This window comes from Melospiza georgiana, chromosome 4 (genome assembly GCF_028018845.1).
Source record: "Melospiza georgiana isolate bMelGeo1 chromosome 4, bMelGeo1.pri, whole genome shotgun sequence".
In the NCBI taxonomy this organism is placed as follows: Eukaryota; Metazoa; Chordata; class Aves; order Passeriformes; family Passerellidae; genus Melospiza; species Melospiza georgiana.
In genome coordinates, this window is record NC_080433.1 from 14,195,696 (window position 1) to 14,218,473 (window position 22,778).

The window sequence follows — 22,778 nt, forward strand, 5'->3', positions numbered from 1 at the left end:
TGTTGGGAATACTCCCACAACTAAGTGAGCCCACAGCAGCATGCTGCTGATGACTAAGTAAATGGAGATGGAGCAGAGTTGAATGGTTCCCAAAGGAGTTGCCATATTTCTTTCCAGGATTTCTTGGACAGGAGGATATGTCTGAGCTGTTTGTGATGCCTTCATAATAAGTCTGGTCCTTGTGAGACCTGGTGTGCACACACTGCTCCAGCATTTTGGTGTGTGCAGTGTTTCCAAGGCACTGGGAGCACCTGGGGCTGTCCCTGCCCCCAGCAGGGACATGGAAATGGATATGGAAACACTTCTGTGTTGGGAGGTGCAGTAGGATGAGTGGGAACTGAGCTGGGCCTGTTGTGTTTCATGTTATAAACAGGATCCCTGGGCACAGGCTGCCTTTTGCTGCTTTACAGGGGGCCTGTCTGAGATGTGTCCCAAGGAGTTGTACCAAATCTCCAGATTTTCCCAAGACAGAGATGGAAAACTGGAAAAAATTGCATAAAGGGTATTTCAGGATTTATATCTTCCTCTCAGCAATGTTTGAAGAATTTTGCCAGCATCCAGTGTTTCTGTTGCATACAAGATGCTGCCCAGTCAATGCAGCAGTGAAGGAATCACTGCTTTGCTACAACTTCAGCATAAACTCAATTTACAGCTCACAGTCCAAGGATGCTCAGACCTAGCCATAGATAGTAGTGTGTTCTAGATCCTCCTCTCTTTGGTTCTTAAAACCACCTCTTCCATTCAGGACATGCTTCTTCTACACACATTTCCTTGTCAGTTTACAGTTCCTATTTCAGAATACTTTGCTTTTACCTGCAGCAGAGGCAGCCTGACAGCACAGAGGACAACTGTCAGGGGCACACACACGCTGCAGATGCCATTAGGGGCAAGTCAGCCCTTTCAAAGACATTTTTAAAATATCATCCCCACAGCCGGTGTGGCCATTTGTTAAAGACAAATGGCACTTGGGGAGCCTGGAAAGCAGGATCAGCCATTAGGTGGATCTAAAATATGTGTCATCTGTTTAGTGCTGTATCCCCTTTCGTGCTGCCTTGTCTCAGAAGGCTGGTCCCTCGAGGCTGGGGAGATCAGAGGGAAACAGGAGACCCATCTGGAACCTGGTGGTGAGCCAGTCACCAAGAGATGAACTCTGCTGAGTGTCCCTGTGGCAGTGACAGCAGCGGTGCCACAGCCATGGCAGGGCCCGGCTGGTGTGACCTCTGGGGAGGGCACCTTCACCCAGGCAGAAAAAGAAGGGTGGGATTGCTGGGTGAGTCACTGCTTGGCATGGCTGTGAAACCAGTGGGCTCAGCCTGGCCCTGTGGTTTCCTTTCTTTCTGGGCAGGGATCTGCACAAGCCAGAGGAGCTGCTGGGTGGATGGGATTTGCAACCGCTTTATTTTGCCTGGGCTAAAAATACTCTGCAAACTTGGGTTTTATTTTCCATTCCTAACAGCTGAGCCCCGGTCTGGAGGGAATGAATGTGTTATCCCACTGTGAAAACATCTAAACAGGTGGAAAGGACAAGGGAGGGTAGAAAGAGAGGGTGGAGAGTCTGGTTTTAGACAGAAATCCTGTTTCCTTTCTAAAAACAGACTGAAGGCCCTGTAGGTCATTTTAAAACTAAAACCTGTGTTCACCTTGTCATCTGTTTTCTTGTGTGAAAGAGCCTTGTGTTGGAAAACACCAGGAGGAAAATGGTCATGGAGACCCTGTCAGAGGAAAGGGAAAACTGTGGGCTCTGTGCTGCTCTTTCAGTCAGACCCAAACATTCTGCCAATAAACCTCATTTTTCACCTGTAACTTGCGTTATGCCAGCTGGACTCTCCCATTCAGCTTTACCAAAGGGCTTTCTTTTATCTCCTTCTGAGAAAGCTCTTTATGAAAACCATCCTAGCCCTGAGACAGCCCTGTTGAGGCACCCCAGTGCTGTCTGGTGGTGCTGTTCCTGTAGCCACCCACAGAAAAGGCTATCAAACAGGTTGAATTGTGCTAAATGTCACATTTCCCTTTTTTTTTTTTATTTCAGTATGGAAATATTTTCCACTAAGAAGTGTGATCCTGCCTGGTAAGACTCCCTTCATTCCAAATCCTTTCTGGATTGCAAGTAAGTCTGCAAAGGCAAGGGCTAATGCACTAATCCATTCTGGTACTGTATGTCTTTATAGGAGCTTTTTAGAAGAGAAAAACAAGAATAAGAGTCCAGAGACTTGTGCTATACAGAATGTAATCAATAAAGTTATTCAAAGTTTTACACAAAAGCACTCACACGGGTCATTAGGGCAGAAACTTTAATCCACTGAGGTTTAGAAATGAGGAATTTCTTAAGCAGCACCTGAGATTTCTTTTTTTTTCTTCTACAAGTCTTTATGGCTTTGTGGATTGTAAATCCTGTGAAAACACTTTTCCCCCCCGCCAAATAAATATTGTGGAGGAAAAATGAAAAGAGGAGGGATTGTGGGATTGTGATTCTCTTGTGGTAACTTCTGCCACTGTTATCATTTGTGTGGCTTCTTTGGCCCAAAGCACAGGGAAGTCTGGGAGGTGGCCTAGCCTGTGGGGAATAAATGAATAAATGAAAGGGCATATCTAGCTGCTACTCTCTGCTCAGATAAGGCTGTTGTACATATCAGCTGGGTATTTATTGCACATGTTTTATTTGCAGTGTTGTTGGCATCAGACTGCAGGCACATTCTGGTTGTCTGTATTAGGGCTCCACAGCAGGCCTGGTGGGGATGTGAGGGTTCTTCCCCTCCACCAGGAGATCTGGGGCCTTTACAGTGGAAATTCAGGAATCCTGCTGTTGCTGGATGAGTCTGATTGCATTACCCAGAGGTGCCTTGAACAGCCACATCAACTAAGGACTTGTGTGCTTGTTGGTTTTATGTGTAAGACAAGAATAAGTTCATTTCAGGGCTGTCAGAGGCTCATGGCTGGGAATAGCTGATTTAGGCTTGTCTGGGGGCACCTTGTCTGCTTGAGGCTAAAGGAGAACATCTGGGAGAGCTCCTCAGAGATTTCTTCTGCTCTGTATAAGCCACTCCAACAAAAGGTAAGTGGAGTTTGATTTGTTATGATTGTTATGATTCATTCAGACTCCACAACACTCAATAAGATCAGGAAAAAAAAAAAAAAAAAAAAAGCACTGCCAGAAGAACTGGTTGGGTCACCACCACCAACAGAAAGATTTTTACTTTGTCCTGATTACAAATAGTCACAGTTCAATACTGAAAATGTGAAAATGTGATGCAGGCACTGGTATTCCAGAGACCACCACTGAATTGGAAATGTAGCCTGGCCAAATTCAAACAAACCAGAAGCAAGTGCCTGAGAGGGCTGAATAGAGAAAGATGACTGAAGGAAGAAAACAGGAGCAGGGGAAAATTATTTTGCTACCTGATTGCTGGTTTCAAGGTTAAAGAAAAAAGATGAAATCAAAGTACCCATTAATTCTAACTGTTCAATCTAACTCAGTTTGCTAATGCTGCAAAACCACTGGTTCACTTTTATCTAAAATTGCAAAAGCGTAATTCAAAGCCTGTTCAAAGAGAATAATGAGATAGCCTGGAAGACCGTTGCCTAAAACCCAGTTACAATTATATGTTATCTGTGTGGACTCCAGTTTTTCTTAGCCTGCATTTGCCCTCAGGGGCATCAGACAAAGGCCATCTATTTGTCAGGCTCTGGAGGAGTGCTAAGCCCTTGGGACAGGGCTGAGGGCAGGGCTCCATCTCTCTCCCTGGCATTTCCTGGAGGGATGTAAGCATGTGTGTCCTTCCCCTGTGCATGTCCTGCGCCAGTAATCTGCAAATGCATGGCTGCATTCCCCTGGGGGCTGCTCTGCAGCAATAGCCCTGGCTTGGCTAAAAGACTTGCAATCTTATCCCAGGCAAATGACTAAAATTGATTTCTTTTTCAGCTGAGCAAAGTTTCTGGACAGAAAACTGGATTCAGGAAGCAGGAGCTGGGACTGCTATACCTCCTGTTGGGTAAATACCACTTGCTTTGCCTGCTGGTGGCTGCCTGATAATCTTGGGTCTGAGTTGTGGTCAGAATATGGCTGATGTAGGGGCAGAGGAATATGTTAAATCCAAGTAAGTTCATGATACACTGGACAGTTGGGAGCAGCAAATTCTTATTTTGCCCATGAGAAGCTCAGTCCCTCCCTCTGCACCTGTGATTTAGTACCAGGTACAGTTTTGCAGTCTCAGATTACAAAATTGAGTACAAAATTAATTCCTTACATAACTTGGCTATGAAGTTAATGGATTGATTGATACTGATAATTTCATGTTATTCTGTTAAGCTGTTTTTGCCAAGGAAGAAAAATGTGTCGTGATATGTTTATTTGTATGCTGCAGAGCATAAATGAAAGAGTTGATTGAACTGTTTTTTATTAAGCAAAAAAAAAAAAAAATGGGGGGGGAAGTAATAACTTAGGTGTCAGTACTCTTTTGTATCTTTATTGTCTTTGATTCTTTATGGCCTTTACTGGCTTCAGTGGACTTTGGATCAGACAGTTGCTAATTCATCTTCAAATCTTTACACAAATGACAACAGCAAGTTCACCATATGTGCAAATTCCTTTATCTTCTGGGAAAATGTGAAGTTTACATCATAAACCAGAGGCCTGTGGTAAATTCTGAGGCCACTTCTGTCACCCCTGCAGAAGGATCCTCTATCAGCCATCCCGTGTGTTTCCTTGCCAAACTGCCAATATGAGGGAAAGTAGGCTTTTGTGTGATTCTGTGTGTGATGTCAGGTAGCTGTGGGCAAAGAGTGACTTTTAGCAGATACTTTTCTAAGGAAAGAAACATCCAAGATGTTGTCTAGCAGAGAATGATGGCTAAAGGCAAAGGAAAAGGATACTCAAAGATGGAAAAACTGTTACTTGGATGTGCAATAGTAACATACCCCATGTGAGCAAGAAGTTTAAGGTCCCCCTTATTTAAAGTGTTTAGGACATGGAGTGATGCAGGGGTGGAGCACAGAAAGAGACAAAACTTCTCTGCATGCTCTCTAAGACTTGAAGACAGCTCTTGAAGGAGCCCCTTGCAGAAAGAGATTTTAAGGAAAAAAGTGGAGAAGCAACTCTTGTGGTGTGGATTTGGATCCAGGCAAAGCCCAATGTTTGTGATGAACAAGGACAACTCCTTTGGCAGGTGACATGGAGTGGTGTGACTGTCCTGTCACCATGCTGAGCTGAAATATCGCATGATCTGGCTGATGTGATCAAATGAATGTTTCTTTCCACTTGACTGCAGCTTCTCTGAAAGTGTCAAGCCCCAGTCTCTGGGGTGAATGTAGAATTTTGCTCCTCATTATTACAGATTATTATATTTCCTGTGCCAGTCACTGGGAACCTTCCTGAAAAGACATAGATCCCTGTGGAGCAGCAGCCAGGACCTGGATCCCAAAGCATCCCTGAAAGGGCTGCACCATGGTAAGTGCTGGGTCATTCTGAAGCACTTCCAAGCCATGACTGTTATTTTTCTCTGCTCAAAACCATTAAAAAACTCTGAGGAGTAACACAAATAACAGGGATGAAAGCCTGATCTTTGTCAGAGATCCAGACACTGACTGCATTGTAGTTTCAGCAGCGGGCATGCGGCTGACTTAAAATCAAGGAGGCAAAATATTATAGGAGCACTCAATGCAGCCATGGAAAACTCAGATTTAACCCTTTTTTAGCGTAACCAGTTGCAGCTTGGAGTGAACAGTGGCCATGTATTTTGTAAAGGAGGAGCTGTTTTTGTTTTTGTTTAAAAAGAGCATTCAGATCAGCTGAATTTGAGCCAATGCTGAAAACAGAGCTGCCAAATTTATCATTGATCAGAAGATTTGTATGGGGCTAAAGGAGGTTGGTACAGAGAGATTAGAAGCAGATTATCAGCATGCTTTTAGCTTTATCTGTTTCTAGAAGCAAATAATTAGCCTCAGAAACAACTTCATCTTAAAATGAGTTCTAAAATATAAATTATTGGTGTGAAAAGACTGATAAAAGTTTCAGGAACTGTTATTTTTTGCCAGAAGAAATGAATTCCCCAAGGACTTAGTTTCAATCAACGTGGTTCCCGTAATTCTGCCACGAAAAGCCAATTTCAGGAAACTCATTTAGTTCCTTATTTCAAATCCTCCCTGCAGCCTGTCTGTAGAAGAGGGAAAAAAAAGAGAAACAGTTCTGATGACAGAAATGGGGTCATGCAGCTTCTGGAGCTTTGTTATGAAATGGAGAAAATAAAATGGAGAAAATTGCCATTTATTTTAACTTTTTTTTTTCCTTTTCTTTTTTTTTTTTGGATGAGGGAAGGAGGGAGATGAAGTGGTTTGATTGACCCTATTTGCTGAATTGAGTGACAGGAGCAGCTCCCATCAGGAACACTGGGCTTATCCAGGAGAGATTGTCACCCAGGGAAATGAGCATAACCAAGTTGAGAAATGGCATTAATTTGTGCTTGTGCCATGTGTGGTCCTGATAACTCTGGAAATGAAGGAACTGCCCATGGTTTGTCAGCAATACCCAAGTTTCCTTATGTTCTCCATGGCAGCCTGGGTGTCTGATGTCACCTCTTACATCTTAAACAGCCATGTGGAAAGCATTATAGGATTTTTGGCAACAATGGGGGAAAAGTGGTTGGTTTAAAACTGTTATGTTTACATATTTTTCAAAGCAATGAAGATTCAAGTAGTTTCCTTGAGCCCTGTTCCCTTATGTTGCTTTGAAAGCCTCCATTAAAAAAATTATGCACCTTTCAGGAGAGCAGACATGAGTCCTTTTACATATTTGAAAATCTAGAAAAAAATTATTGGAAAAAATAAGCTTAAAATAAAATATTGTCCCATATCTCAACGTAGGCAAAGTGATAAAGGCAAATGAGAGATGAAAACTCTTTGTACACTGGTCTAGACATTAGAGAGGATTTTATAAGACAAAACTTTATGCTGCTGGTACTCTCACAGTGATGATTAAGAAATCAGACCTTTCCAGCTAACATGATGGGCTTTTTGGCCAAATTTGAAAACTGCTGATTTTGTCCAGCCTCTTTCTTTCCTGGGGAAATATCTCCCATGCTGTGCCTCCAGCACTGTTAAACCCATTCTGTGCGTCTCCACCTGGTGAAATCCATATTTCCAGTGGAACAGGAGCAGGATCAGAAGGTAAGGCTGAGGTCTGCAGAGTGTCTGTGCCAGGAGAGCATCCCTGACCTTTCCCTTTGTAAGGAAGAGCTGGCAAAAGGATGGACCTTGCGGCAGGGTTAGGACTGGCACATTGCAGGGAAATACTCATGCCACTGGAGATCCACCACCAACCAAGGCTTTTCATTTCCCATATGACAGTGTCCCCTGTCCCCCTCTGACAGCTGGGTCACTCTTGGTGTCTTAGGACTTGCTGAGTTCTTTCCTAGGTGGTTTTAAATCCAGGAATCCAATTGTTACCAAAAATACAGGGCAATGCAGGAAAAGCAGATTCTCAATAAAATATAAGTTCACTCCCAACTCCCTCCAAGTCACTTGCTGAATAAGAAGCTGCATTTTCTCACAAAGACTTCCTGATTGCTCTACTCCACTGCTTCAGGGAAGCTGACAGTGGGAGATGAGAGAGGAACTGAAGCATCCAGCCTGCTGGAGGCTCCCAGTTCAGGGTGACCACTGACCTTTGGTGAGGATGTGATGCCTGCTTGGATGGCATGAGCTGCCTCACAGCACCCTAAAGAGAGGGATGCCACTGCTGCTCAGGGTGAAAATAAACCTGCATTTCCTCCTCATGGCAAAGGTGAACCTGTGCTCGAGCTAGGGGGGGTGGGGGGAAAGAAAGAAAAGACACAAATGGGGCATTTGGCATGTGCCAAATCTATGAGCTGTTCTAAAAGTACGATGTGTCATGGGCTCATTATTCATCAATGCTTCATCACACTGAGTTTATGGTGGCATTAAAAGTGGAGAAAAAAAAAAGACGTCATTTACATGAAATGCTGGAGACACTCCCTCCACCCTTTGATTCCTTCAGTAAGCTGGAAGGAGGTTTGTGTGTGCATGAGAAAGTGTGCTATACAATGCCAGCCTTTATTCTCTCCTTGAATTACTCATACTGTGCAGTATGTAGCAAAAAAAAAAAAAAAAAAAAAAAAAAAAAAAAAGAAAAAAAAAAAGGAGAAGAAAGAAAAAAAAAAAAAAAGGAAAAATGTTTGGGGCCTATTTTGCTGTTAAGAAATAACAGTGAAACTCTGGAGCCAAGCTACAATGTCAGCACTGATGGCTTCTGAAGTTTATTTTTTGAATGCTGGTATCTCTCTATGCTTCACACTGCAGTTGCTACTTTCCTCTGCACACAGGACAACCCAAATTCCTTCCCCAGCCCCCAAAGTCTTGACCTCAACAAAGGAGTGACTGTTGTCCCACTGCACGAGGTTCTGCAGGCTGTTAAACCACGGAGGTGGAGAGCACCAGGCTGGCACTGGGGCTGGAAATTTGGGATTGTCAGTGCAAGGGATTTGGGCAAGGTGGAGAGCTCAACATGAAACGCCAAATCTCACTGTAAGGCAGCTGTCCAACAGAGGACTTGGGAGTTCAAGAGCTGATCTCCTTCCCCGGGGTTTTGGGGTTTTTTGAACCTTCTGGGTCTTCTCTCCTGACAAAAAGGGGCACGATTTAAAACCCAAGCCATGGCACAGAGCAAGGAAGGATATGGGAGGCTGTGGCCAGTGGCCTTGGAATGGGGCAGTGCTGCCTCAGAGCACAGGGAATAGAGCCAGAGAGGGACAGGAGACCCTGGAAGGACATGGGAGACAGAGCAGGGGGTGCAGGGCTGCGCATTTACGGCTGGTGCTGACGTCCACCCTGAGGAATTCACATGGGTGTGTTCTCACTGTCTGGCCATCAGCTAAGGTTTAAGATTATATGATTGCTCATTTTAGAGGCTCTTTATTTTTTCAAAGTTAATTTCCTAATTTAGGCAACGCACCAACCTTTTTTTCCTTATCTTTTCCCCAATTTTTGCTAAGAGGGGAGAGTCAACTTTTTCTACCTATGGCATTATCCAAGGTTTCTTCAAGCCCAGCATAACACAATAGATTGGACTGGCTCCAGAAGAGTTTGTTTAGTCCCATATATAATTATTACCTTGTAAACAGGATGCACCTTTAAGTTATAATTTAAATATGATAAACAGGCCTAACCCAAAGAGTTTTATTATCTCAGGACACAGTTATTACCAACTTAACAGGAAACACCTGCAAGTTATTGTTAAAATTAGAGATGGCTGAAAAATGGGGAAATAATTTTTGTGGAACAAAAAAATAGAATTATTGAAGTTATTGCATTCTAAGAGGTTCAAACATATCCATTTGGCAAAATTTTATGCATCTTTTATATTGAAATCATGTGTTAATGTTCTCATTGGCAGACAACCATTACAGTTTTCCACTGAGAACTAGTGTTTAGGTAAAGGAAGGGTATTAAAAGGATATTGGAAGCCCTCTAAATTTAAAATCTCATTGAAACAGTGATCAGAGGTTGGGATTCAGTGAGGAGAGCAGTCTCAGCAGGGGGAAGCATGAAGGTCACTGAGAAGGTTTTAGGAGAGCCACAGAGTGTTTGTGAAAGGTCAAGAAGTGTCTGTTAGCAGTGTGGTCCCTATCTGAGAGGGCTTTCCCAGTGACTCAGTGTTGCATGTGATGTGTTTGTTGGTTTTATTGGTGTTATTTGTATTTTGGGGTTTTTTTAAGGGTTTAATTTCAAAAGTTTAGAAAACCATTTGAAGATTTTTATTTATGGCTTTGAAACTGTTGCTGTTTTACTGGACGTCCTTCTGCTGATGTCACAAGAGATAATAAAGATGATTTTATATTAAAAATCAGGAAGGGAAAGAAAGATTTATTATTCTGTCCTACAGATTAAAATGATCTACTATATGATGTGTTTTAAATGCTGCTGCTTCACTAATGGGCCATTGTCAGATGTACAACCACAAATCTGCATGTGTTTCAAATGGCAGTGTTAGGCTAAACCTTGCAGGAGTGTCATGAAACCCTTCATGAAAACAGTTTTGCAATTCTTGAAACAAGGTTGCATTAGATAATGGGACCATTACTAAATTAATTAGCATGAAAAATGCATAACAATGTGTTATTGAACAGACCATCAACCTGAATAGATTATTGTAGGGGCACATGGTTTATTCTGGCTTTTTAGCAGTATAGTTTTTAGTGCTGAAATTTTTTAAATTTAATAATATTTTTTCAGTAGGAAAATGGGTATAGTTAGTGAGCTGTTTCATGAAAAAACTTTTAAAATTATGGAATATGTCTGTAAGAGATGATTGTGAGTCTCAGGAGACTTCTACAGGCCTGGACCACTGAAATATGGGAATGGGGTCACCAGCTCTGGAGAAGGCTTTAGAAATGTTGCCTGACACATACTGGCTACTCAATCTGTCTACTCAATTTTCCCAGACCAGATTAGGAAGAGTGGATTTTGTAAATGCACTTTTCATGTAAAATGTACTACAGTAATTTAAAGCAGAGTGCTGTTTGGATGAGAACACTTCTCCTTTTTGCAACATGAGCACAGAGACCAAAAGGCCAAGCAAACTGGAAATTGTGGTAAACAAAAAATGAAATTGAGTTATCGCCATCCTTTGCTCCTTGACGTCTTTAACTTGTCATTTCCCTTTAAATTCAGATTCTAAATGTGGGGAGGTGAAATGTTTTATTACTCAGCCTTGTTCTATTATAATTATTGCCTTTTGACTTTTGCTACAGTGATGTGGTGAATAAGAGAAGTGACTGCAGCACATGCTGCTCCTCTTTCCCCTGGTTCCATCAGAATTTCCCATTGTGCACGCACAAGGAGCAGAGGACATGACTGAGTAATCAAAATGAGTCACTTTCCTATCTTTGGTGAAATAACTCTCTGTTCAGCACTCCCCTCTGCCAAGAAGCAGGCAGCTATTGCAAGTAGGTAATTGCCCTGCTAACACATGCCAGGGCTCAGATAAGAACCAAGCTGGGTACACGCAGAGTATTAACAAATTCTCCAAGCCCTGACTCTGCAGAATAAGATTCAGCATTTTCATCCAAGATAATATGCTCTAATTAACCAGTGCACGGTACTTTACACTAAATACAGGGCTTGAATAGAACTTTGGGAATGGGATAATGGAGGCTTATTAGGTTAATAAAGAATCATGTGTTCCAAGGCTGACTTAAAAACACAATTAGACTTCCTTTAAAATAGGCCAAAGTATTTCAGATTTAATCAGTCCCCTGGAGGTTATTGAAATTATGAAATAGGTTTGGCAATCGATAAGTGACATCATTTATGCTCTTCAGAAAACGAAAATGCTGAAAAGAAACACCAGGAGCTTTGGTGGCTAAAAGCCACCTGAAAACAGCCTCAGAGACTGGATGCTTTTTGTTCAGCATTTGGATAGAAAACAATTTATTACAAAAGTGGGAACCAATCTCTGATATTATGTGAGATACACAAGATGTGTATTTTCCCCAGAGGAGGGGCTTCAGGCACTTTGATGAGTTAATGGTGGCTTACAAAATGCTTTCAGAGTGCTCCTTTCACCTCAAACCTTGGGAACATCACAGAGTTTTTTCCACAGGGTTCCACTGGCCAGGTTTGGGTCTCCTGATCTACCGCTCTGACTGTCTTGAGTGGTCCATTGTCTGTGAAGCACCACTGTGGTGGTGTAGTGGTGTCCCTACTGGCCTCTCTTTAAGCCCATGTGGCATCTATGTGACAGCAGTGGGTGCCTTCAGGTGGCCACCAGCGTTGGGCTGCAGATTTCCAAGCACCTTTCTGATTTCAGAGCTCTGTGCTAGATCTGTGTGACTTCCTTGGGGTGCTGGTAGAGGAGGTGTTGGATACAAGGCAGCACTTGCAGCCCAGAAAAGCCAATCCTGTCCTGGGATGCATCAGAAAAAGCAGGACCCTGCCCCCCTGTCCTGCTCTGCTGAGCCCCCTCTGCCTCCAGCTCTGGGATCCCAGCACAGGAAGGACAGGGAGCTGCTGGAGCCTGGGACACCAAAGGGATCAGAGGGATGGAGCAGCTCTGCTGGGAGGAAGGGCTGAGGGAATTGGGATTGTTCAGCCTGGAGAAGAGAATCTTTGGGGTGACCCAATTGTGGCCTTCCTGCATGAAGCGAGCCTACAAAAAAATGGAGAGAGACTCTTCACAAGGGCCTGGAGTGACAGGACAAAGAGAATGGCTTCACACTGACAGACAGCAGGTTTAGGTTGGATATTAGGAAGAAATTGTTCCCTATGAGGGTGCTGAGGACCTGGCACAGATTTCCCAGAGAAGCCCTGGAAGTGGCCAAGGCCAGGTTGGATGGGGCTTGGAGCAACCTGGGATAGTGGAAGGGGGTGGGATGGGCTTTAAGGTCCCTGCCCACCCAAGCCCTTCTATGATTCCACAACTCCTGCAGGGACACAAACTCTTGGAGCTCTCAATCTCATAGAATTGTGACAGTTTGTTCCCTGATTTTCTCAGCATTTTTCTCTCAACAACTGCTCAGCAACTTGAAACAATTGCTGGGTTGGTCTGAAACTTGACAATGTTGTCTCAGTCCTTCCTCGAGTCTTCTATTATGAATGTATAACACAGTATAACACAGTAGCAGACACAACATTCTCATTTCTACTTGTGTGGGGTTCTTTTCTTTTCTTTTCTTTTCTTTTCTTTTCTTTTCTTTTCTTTTCTTTTCTTTTCTTTTCTTTTCTTTTCTTTTCTTTTCTTTTCTTTTCTTTTCTTTTCTTTTCTTTTCTTTTCTTTTCTTTTCTTTTCTTTTCTTTCTTTTCTTTTCCTTTCTTCTCTTTTCTTCTCTTTTCGTTTCTTTTCGTTTCTTTTTTCTTTTTCTCTCAAGGGGGTGATTTTACTTACATATACAGCCTGAAATGCTTTTGTTCTGCCAGCAACCTGTGCCATTATTCCTGCTTTTTATCAATTTAAATTTTTCTTAGCTGATTACGTAGCAACTGATGAGCCAGACACCCCAGGGCCTGATCATTAGGCAAAAATCCTCACCTGAAATCAAAGGGAGTTTCAGCCTAAAGGGTGGGACTGTCTGTCATGAATATTGAAAAACATCATCAAAATGGATCATGCCATCATGAATGCGCAATCAGAATAGCCAAATGTGTTTTAACCTTTTTAGTGGAAATAATATTTAAAAAGAAATACTGGAAGGGTGGGAACACATCTGAGGAAAGAGTCTGCAAGTAAAATTTAGCTCATATGACTGGTTTGGTACATTAACAGGGGATTATTTCTAGAACTGGTGCTGGCAGAACTTAATCTTTCCTTTGCAGATTTTCTCAGAATAATTTGAATTTTCTCACATTTTAAAAAATCAAATATTCACCTATCTTTTTTCAGTTTTTCTCCACTCAGCACCCATCTTCCTCCATCTTCACTGAAACGAAACTCTAGTTGGCCCATAACTAATACATGAAAGACTGTAACTCTCAATAGCTGCAAAAAATACTTTATAACACTTCAGCCTGTCAAGGCACAAACTGTTCTCCTCCTCCTCCAGCTATTCAGTGAGTATCACTGTATTTCATTGCTATCTCAGCTAAAAAGTGTCAAAGAGAGTTAAGTACACAGGACAAACCCAGGCTTCTAGGAAGACTCCCACATGCTTTGCACTGCACCATAATTTCAGTGCCTATCATAAAATACAGTTATTTATACAGACAGTTAGTTCAGTGCCAGCCAAGTGATCTGCAGGAGATCTGTGCAGAACTGACACCAGCTCCTGAATGCCAGGTGAGTATGACCTGTGGATCTCTTCTTATCCCATGATGTGACAGAGGTCTGAACAAAGCTGTCCTTGGGCAGGACAGGCCATTAGGAAAACTATTTCCTGAATTCTGTGCAATTTCTGGAATTATGTGCAGATTTTTCAGGCCAGCAAGAGTTACGTTTAGCCATACACTGTGATACTGCTTTATACTGACTGCACAAAATAATTAAAATAACAAAGCCCGTGGCTGTGTTTTGTTTGCCTCGAGTCACATTAGAATACAACAAGATAAGAAAGCAAATCTTCCTTTCATGTTCTGGAAGTCTGCTTCCTGCTTCCATGTGGATGTGCTCTAGGAAACAGCAGGTTAAGTGTGTTTGGAAGTGCATCTGTCAGCCACTTTGCTCATGTAACCCCTGTGTGATATTTGCCTGGAGCAGGGGTGACTCCACCAAGCTCTTGCTGTTTTTCAAGGCACCAGCTGAGGGTCAATCTGCCACTAATTTTTCCAAAAAGGCAAAAGAAAGAATTTATCTTCTTCATTGTGTTAAACACAATTTTAGTCCAAATGCTGGGCACATGCAACTCAGCACCCATTTCTTTAGTGGGATGCTGGTCCTTTTCCCTTTGAGAGGAGCAGGCACATTGTCAAAACAGGAGAATCCAGGAGAGCTGCTGGAAATGCAGTTTTGGGCACCCTGGTGATGCTGCAGTTGTTCACATGCCCTACCACCAGCACGTGGCTGGGTAATGTTCAGGATGACTTGGGTAACATAGGGCAAGATTTCACCCTTTTCTTGTCTCTAATCCTTCACCCTTTTTCCAGCTAAAATCTGGAAAGTGTCCCTAGAATCTAAAATTTCCCTAAAATCTGAGATGGCTGCATTCAGCAAAGGCAGCAACTCCTTAGAGGTGCCAGCAGCCTTTGCCATCTCTCCATTGTGTGGCTGCACTTGGGGCCCTCTTGGTTCCTGCAAGTTTTGGTTCTGCACATCTGGAGCTGTGCAGTGCCCCACCAGCAAAAGAATACATCTACAGCCAATGTAAGGATAAATATTTACCAGAACTCATCTGTAACAGCACAACAGGAAAACTATTTAAAAACAACAACAACAACAACAATAAAGAAACCAGCCAAGAAATAAAGGAGTGGATAATCCCATGGCCTGGACTGAACTATTTTTACAGCAGTAATAACAAAGAGTTTGGCAATGAATTGCACTTATTATCTTCAGTGCAATAGCACTGAGGACCCATGTTCAAGAGCCAGTCTGTCCCTGACACCGCTGGGTTTTATATCAAAAATGAAAGCATTGCTTTTTATAGCATATAGTGGCAGTGTTCACAAAATACCCAAATGATCAGGTTTCACTCCCACTGAAGTGGGAGTGAATTTAAAGGCTCCTGCTGAATTATGTGGGAGTTGGATCAGGTCCCATAGCAACTACTTATGCCCAAATACAACCTATGGCTGCTGCAAGTAGGGGCAAGCCTTGAGTTTGCATGATGATGAGGATTCTATTTTAAATTTTGTGTAGGGAACACACACACACACAGACACACACACAACTGTTTGTTTTTCAGAACTGCTTTTATCTCTAAGTGTTATGATAACCTTTTATTAGGCTCTAAGCTGGCACTCTGCAGGTTTAGGGAGGAGTGAATGCTCCTGGTGCCTCTGCCTAGGAATAGATGTGGGATTTATGGATGCTTCTGTTTGGGTTGTAAAAGGCTTGGGAAGGACGAAGGAGTATTTTCCTGATTAGAGCCATTTTTCCTGGTTAGAGCCACTTCTCTGTGGAGAGCAAAGTCTCAGGAAGCAGGTGCCTCCCAGGAGGGAGGAAAAGGTGTCAGCACACAAACCTCAGAAGGGCCTGCAGACAGAAGTCTTATGGAGGATGGAAATGGAAATGGACATACAACTGTAGGGAAAGATCATGCTGGAGCTAGAAGAATCTCATTGCAAGACTCAGACAATGTAATTCATGTAAATCTGAGGTTACCTGAAATCTTGAGAAGACACTGGTTGGTGTAACACATGATAAACAGTAGCCAACTATGAAGGAAGAGCGGCAGGGTGTGAATAAGAAGGGTGTCTAAATTTACCCAGATCTGTACAGCCTTTATGTTTTTTTAAGAAAACAATAAATCATCACAGGACTTTTCAAGTTTTAAAGATGATCCCTTTAAAGATGGAGAATGCCACAAAAAAGAGAGGAGGTGCAATGCAGCACAGAGAATGAAATAGCCACCAAGCATGTCCTCTGTTTCCAGCAGCAGATGTTTATGGGAGAGTACAAAGCTGAGGTTATGTAACATTATTCATTTCCTTGTTTGGCCTCAGTAATCATCTCTTCAGGGGCTTCCTGAGGTGGATGTGCAGCATGGGCAGTCGCGTCCTCCTGCGCCAGCATTCACATGGATGTGGCCAGTGCCTCCTGGAACCTCTTGGAATTTCACCCTCCTCACTGTGCCATGGCAAGAGACTCTGCAAAGTCTATCCATGCTGCCCAATAAAACAGGGAGCCCTTCTTTGCCCCAGCCTGTTAATATCACTTTTTGTGCCCTGTCACTTTGTTATAACACTTGGTCACCAATGGTTAACTGCTGTCTCTGTCTCCCCATTCATGACATTGGAGATATCTCCCACATCTCTCGCCTCAATCAGATCATCTTAATTATGGTAAATTCTTTCCTTTTTCTGTAAACTAAGATGATGTTCCCAAGGATGAACAGGTAAAATCAATACCCAAAAATATTTCTGGTTTCAAGAAAGTGTCCATGTGAGCTCGGGTTAGAAATCACTTATGGGGAATCATTGCGCATACATTTGAAAATCCCAAATCACCCAGTCTTGGTGCTTATGGAGAGGTCTATAAGACATACACTCTTAAAAAAGTAGATTATGATTTTAGAATTAGGTGTTTCAAAATAATCCACTGGCTGCTGAACATGCATGACTTTTTTACTGTTTGGAGCATTGTTGTTCATTTATGTAAAGAAGGCAGATGAATCAAATAATGGGAAGCCCACTCCTTCCTCAACAGCTCATCCAGTGACCCAGCCCTGTTTTCATTCAACTATCTAAATATTCATCTAAACTATTGACCGGATGCAGAGTGGAAAAAAATAACTTGAAATAAATAGGCTTCTCTATTTATACACATTCTGTTGTGCTTGTGCTGGGGCTGATGAAGAAGATGTGTATTTCTGGAAATCAAATCATTCTGCACAGAAATGAAGATTACAATGAAAGAAAAAGACAATCCAGTGTTATGTCAGTGGACAAAGCCACATCTCAGTGAGTTTTCCTGTCTTCAGGGGCTATGGTGGCATATAATACTTTCTCTGTTGTGGCCATTTTGTGGTGTTTTGGTTGAGCACATGGGTGCTCTGATGAAGGACATAACCATTTCAGAGTCAGTGAGTAGCACACTTGGTATCTGTGGCCTTTATTTCAGTGTAAGTCAGCTACCTGAGTCACACTAATGGGGGGGACACCAGTTCTCAGGTGCTTTTTTACAACTGTTTGGTTTAGCTCTCCATAAAAATAGAGAGGAGCAATGGAAACAAGGTTTCATTCACTGTCATCCAGAATTTTATCAGCGTTATACAGTTTTTTAATCACAGTTTATCATTTCAGAGCAATAAGAAAACACTGAGCAGAAGGCTTATTGCCCACTAAACCTTATCTCAAACAGAAAGACCTGGCAAGGCACAAATCATCCAAGGCAAGTTCTGTTGGCATGAGAGTTATAATATCCAGATTAAGTCAGTAGATATACCTGAGAAGGTATGAAAAAAGCACTATAATTTTAAGGCTATTGCTGATATCTTGACAATGTTATTGTCTCATTCTCTGCAGCAATGTGACCTTATTGACTTCAACAACGGTTGCATGAAAATTATTGCAGGGTAGAAACTGAGTCAATACTAATGGAAAAGAATAATACCCCCCAAATTCAAGGTTATGCAATCATCTGGCCATGCAGACCACTCAGAAACAGAGAGCTCCAAAGAAACATAAAAGAGCAGGACACAAAGTTTGTGCCAATTATTTGTAAAGGGATTTTTTTCCCCTTCATAAAGTGATGTATGGTTAGCTGATGTACTTGTTCTTTCGTAGAAGGTGCAGGAGCAGATCCTCAGCATTGAGAAAAGAGAATAGCTTTGCCCTCTTGGATTGCAGACAGCAAAGCAGAGGAAAAAAAGATGCTGTGATTCTGAGCATAGGAAATATGAGGCAACACACACATATAGAAGTAAGTAAGGAGTTATTCTCTATACAGTCATTTTTAGTACTGTGGATTGGTTAAAAGAGAGAAAACAAAAGATGCCCAAATTCCTTTAGAGGTCAGCTGATTCAGGACCAAGCTCTAGGGACCTCTCAAGAAAAATAAGGAAAACATCCCCAAACAGAGAAAATTCAGTGAAACCCAGCCTTGGACACACGCTAAATAACTGGAGATAAGAAGGTATTGAGTAGAAATGAGAAAGGCCATAATGCCCAGGGCTTTATTTCCACAAGGTCCCAACCTTTGAAGTGTGCTTTGACTAAACTTCAGATCACTCTCAGATGGTTTCTCTCAAGGAAGAGCATGGGTTAAAGGAGAATGGGAAAACATAAACAGGTTGGATGTCACATGTAAATAACAACAAGCGGCGGTCCTGACGGAACAGCTGCGGATTTCGAGGAGACGTGGGCTCATGCAGGATGTGAGTAACTCCCAGACACTTCCCACTATCTTTCAGTGGGCTCCCACTGACGTTACTGGTATCCTGTGGTGAGAGAATAGGACCAATATTTTTAGATGTGGTGCTGGCTGTTCTCTCTGGACTCCTTGCAGCACCGGTGTATTTTTAGCGGCTCGTTATACGCAGTGGAGGAGCCTTTGCGTCGTGTTGTGTCACACGCAGCGTGTGAACTTCCTGTCCCTGCTCCTCCACGCCTTTGATCCTGCCCATCCAGCCACCACAGCAGCAGAGCTGTCACACCAGCCATGGCCATTTCTTCCTTAATAGGACTTTCCAGGTAGGTGAAACGTGCCAGACAGGGCAGGGTGTCACTGGGCTGACACGACAGCCGCTGCAGAGGGACAGGTTGGAGCAATGCCAGAGATGCTGTGGATATTTCATCCCTTTGCCTGTCAATATTCTGTATTCCATGTCACTGTATCCTAAGCATATTTTGCATTCTTTGAGCTGTAGTAATGTCACCTTGTCAGGTACAGCTGCCTGTACTATTACACAGTTTGCTACGTGCACATTTAGAACTCATAATTTAGTGTATCATGACTAATAAGTTGATCTAGAGTGGTAATTTCTGGTGTTTTTTTCTGGTGTATGTTTCTAGGAAAGAAGATCAGTTTTTCTTTGTAAAGTTTCTTTGACTTTCCTGTTATGATTGTTATTCAAAATAACTAAAAAGTGATGTTCTACTGAACATCTATGTTTCTATGTTCTGTGTTTTTCTTACTGTTTTCCTTTTCATCAGAGAATCCTTAATAGTTGTTGTCAGTAACATGTGCTAGCTGTTAGAGAATCCAGATGAAATTATACAATGCCTCATGACACACTGCTTCCCCACTCCTCACTGCTATACACCCAATCCTTCATGACAGCTGCTTAAGATCCACAATGCCAGTTTCATATGTGAACTTCCTAGAAAAAATAGTACATTATTCCTTTTCACTTTGAAAGCATGGGAGTAGCAAGATTTTTATTCCCCAGTATTTTGAGAATGATTATAATAAGTTTATGCATTTCAACAGAATTTGCAAAACACTTGCATTTGAGTTAGAGAATCACACAATGTATTTTGATGTAGTTTCATCACAATTTTCTGTACTGACTCCAGACTTTCAGTAGTTTTATTATGTTTGTTGGGACAGAATATTGCAAGAGAGCAGTGGCTTTATTTTCAACTGCTTTGCACAACCTTTACCTCAGCATGGCAGTGAAAAGTGGGAGCCAGGAGATAAGAGAAGAAATTTTGAGAATAAATTGTGCTGTTGATTCAGGCATCTCTATGCAGGGTTATTGCTGAGACTGTGAATGGCAGGGCTTCCCTGCAAAGGCTGCTGGCCCTTTACAAAAGAAAAGAACCAAAGTTTCCAATGGCCTTTTCCCTCCCAAAGAATCAAAATCGAATGAGAGTGGATTTTAAGCTCTCCTAAAGCCTCCTGTAGCCTCTCTAAGGGCACCCAGAGAGTATTGAGGCCCTGGCTGCCACCTGATTTTTAAAAAAAATAGTGAGTTCCCCAAATGCTGTGAGGTGCACAAGAGCTGTCTGTAGTGAGGCCTTTTCCCTCATTTGAGTCGATTTCCAGCCTGAAGTGCCCTGACCTGATGCTTGTCCTCACAGATCCTGTGTATCTGTGCACACACATACATTCATATATTTGTACACATAAACACCCACAAACCCTTCAGGCAAAACAGGAGAGACAAACTGTTGATTCCAGAAGAAATTCCATCACTGTATATAAGGTAAAACTGAGTAGCTGAGTCAGGATATTTTATTATTACTTTTGCTCTGCTTTGGTAGGTGGCAACCCCAATGAAAGGGAGGAGGAAAAACCAGAGCTGTGCACCAGCCAGTGATGGGAATGGAAACATCTCTGTGTTCCTTCCAAATGTGATCTCCAGACCAGCCCTGCTTCATGCTGCTCCTTCAGGCAGCACTACTTTGGAAAGCATTTCACAGCTCCAACTGTTTTCCCTATGCTCAGGAGAGATTCCTGCTCTCAGCTGTGTAAATGTTTTAACTGAGATTCATGCTTGGCTATTCAGGTCACTGCTTTCTCTTCCGGCCCACACAGGCCAAAATGCATCTCTGTAAGCACAAAGTGTCCAAAACCAACACAGTATTTTTCACTTGAACACACCCATGGCACGTGGCTCCCTCAGAGTACAGGATACAATGCCAAGCAGTAGATTTCTACATTTGCCTGATGTGAACTTAGCATGATTTATAAAAAAAGAGGCAATAGGCCGGTTGTGTGCCCGAGCAAATCTGGCTTGGCAGAAACTATCATTCCAAGGAAGGAACTCAAGGAAATCAAACTCTCCCTCTAGTCTTGAGAAAGGACTTATCTAATGTAGGAAGTGTTCTCAAAATATTTAGTTTGTATTAAGAATTACAATGTATTTCTTTCTGAATTCAAGTAACCCTCAATCTCCTTTGCTGGAAGAATAAAATAAATTTCTTTCTGCTGTTTTGACTTTATTGTTTAAGGAGTTTAGGGACATCTTGAAGCTCAACAGCATTTAAATGAGCAAAACACCCTTAGTTGTAGAAAGACCTAGATAGCTCTAGAGATAGTTTTAACCAATGCACAAATTTTCAGGGATGGTGTTTCCACATATTGACATCCTGCCTGCAAATGTATGTCATAAAAAAAACCAGTATTTTCCATGGCTGATATTGCAAAACAGGAGGAGGAGGGCTTTCCCTAAGCTTGAGAAAACAACAAAAAAATCAAGCCTCTAGAGCTAAGAGATTGATGCAGCTATCTCCACTGGTGCATTACTGTCATTGTCACCACTGGCACAGACTCCCCCTTCTCTTTGCCACAGTCTGTGGAGGGAGGTGCTCCCCACACAAGAACCACCAACATGTCTTAATTACAGACAAGGAATGCTCTAACTGCTATTTGACAGTCACCACATCCCCCCCCCCCCCCCCTTTAAAAATCTATATCCACATTCTAGCCTTGTATTTCTTGCCAACAATATTTATCTCCACAGATCTGAGTCAAAGTTAGCAATAATTCTGGGACAAGAAAGTCACTACATTTGATAAATCAGTTTTGGCAGAAAAAAAATAAAATCAAATATTCTTCTCCTGTTGTTCAGGAGGCCTCTAAATAGCCCAAACTGTAAATATATCTGTGTGCATCACTGTAAATAAACAAACTTCCCCCAGGAGGCAGAAGAATATTTATTTGTGCTGCAAAATGCAATCTCCTCCTGAAGGACATGTTGCTTACTGGGTACCTTCCCAGCTGCATTAAATACCAGCAGTAATTATGCCTGGTTCAGGTGGTTCACATGGATGGGCCAAAGTCAAAGGTGCCTCATAGAGGACAAAAGTAAAAATAATACAGAAGTTGAAAGTATTTTTCATAGGTTTCTCTTCTCCCTACAGAATCAATGAAGTTGATTGAAGTTGATACACTGACATTATTTGTAAAAAGATGTATTGACACAGCCTTAATGCTGGAATGGCTTCAAATTCATATACCAGTGCAGATAAGCAGACTGAAGGAAAAATATGTTAACTTTCAACTCAAGTTTTAAGATACAGAAGGGGAAGTGTGTGCTGGTGAAATCTGCATAATTCTAGGGGCAAATATTGTCCTGTTCTCAAATTCCACTTAGTTCCACTTGATTGCTTTTTGGGTTTTTTTTAACCACACATCCATACCAGTTGCCATCTCTGCTCCCCATGTGGTACCAGGACAATCAGGAGTAGCTCCAGGCCAAGTCAGAGCTGCACATTTAAGTCCCTTTCAGTATTTTGGGGTAGCTTTAGGGAAAAGCAATAAAGCCACCCAATGACACATGAAGCAGAGCCCAGCATGAGTAAACAGGACCGTCTATCCCTGTTCACACCTCATTTTGCATTAAAAACTTATATAAATTTCTGTCTGAAGGTAAAGTTTAATTTTGGAGTTTTTGCAGTAGAGAGGAAGTGTTTTTAGTTTTTTTCCCTAAGTTTTCAGCCACTTCCCATTAGTTTCTAGTGAATTTGTGTAATTCTGTCTTATAACAAGTGGCCTAGCAAGTCATGGCATTAGAGTTTTCCTTATGGCAGCAATCAGTGATCCATAACTGCTGTGATGGCTGCTGGGCAAACACTCACTTGTCCTAAATGTTTCACAGGGCCAAGATTAGTGAAGTGTAAAAGGAAACAGGAACACCCTCATTATTGATTGGAAATAAAAAATGGAGAGTTGTTCAGAGCTTTTCCCAAGTTCAGACAGGAGGCCTGAATCACAGTTTCAGCTCCCTCAATGC

The 22,778-nt window shown here is 42.2% G+C and overlaps 1 protein-coding gene across 1 annotated transcript in view; it reads right to left on the minus strand.

The window, feature by feature from the left end:
• Nucleotides 1-22,778, minus strand: part of LOC131082426 (potassium voltage-gated channel subfamily KQT member 1-like) — a 400,826-nt gene that overhangs the window by 40,170 nt on the left and 337,878 nt on the right. The gene's annotated exons all lie outside the window — the stretch shown is intronic.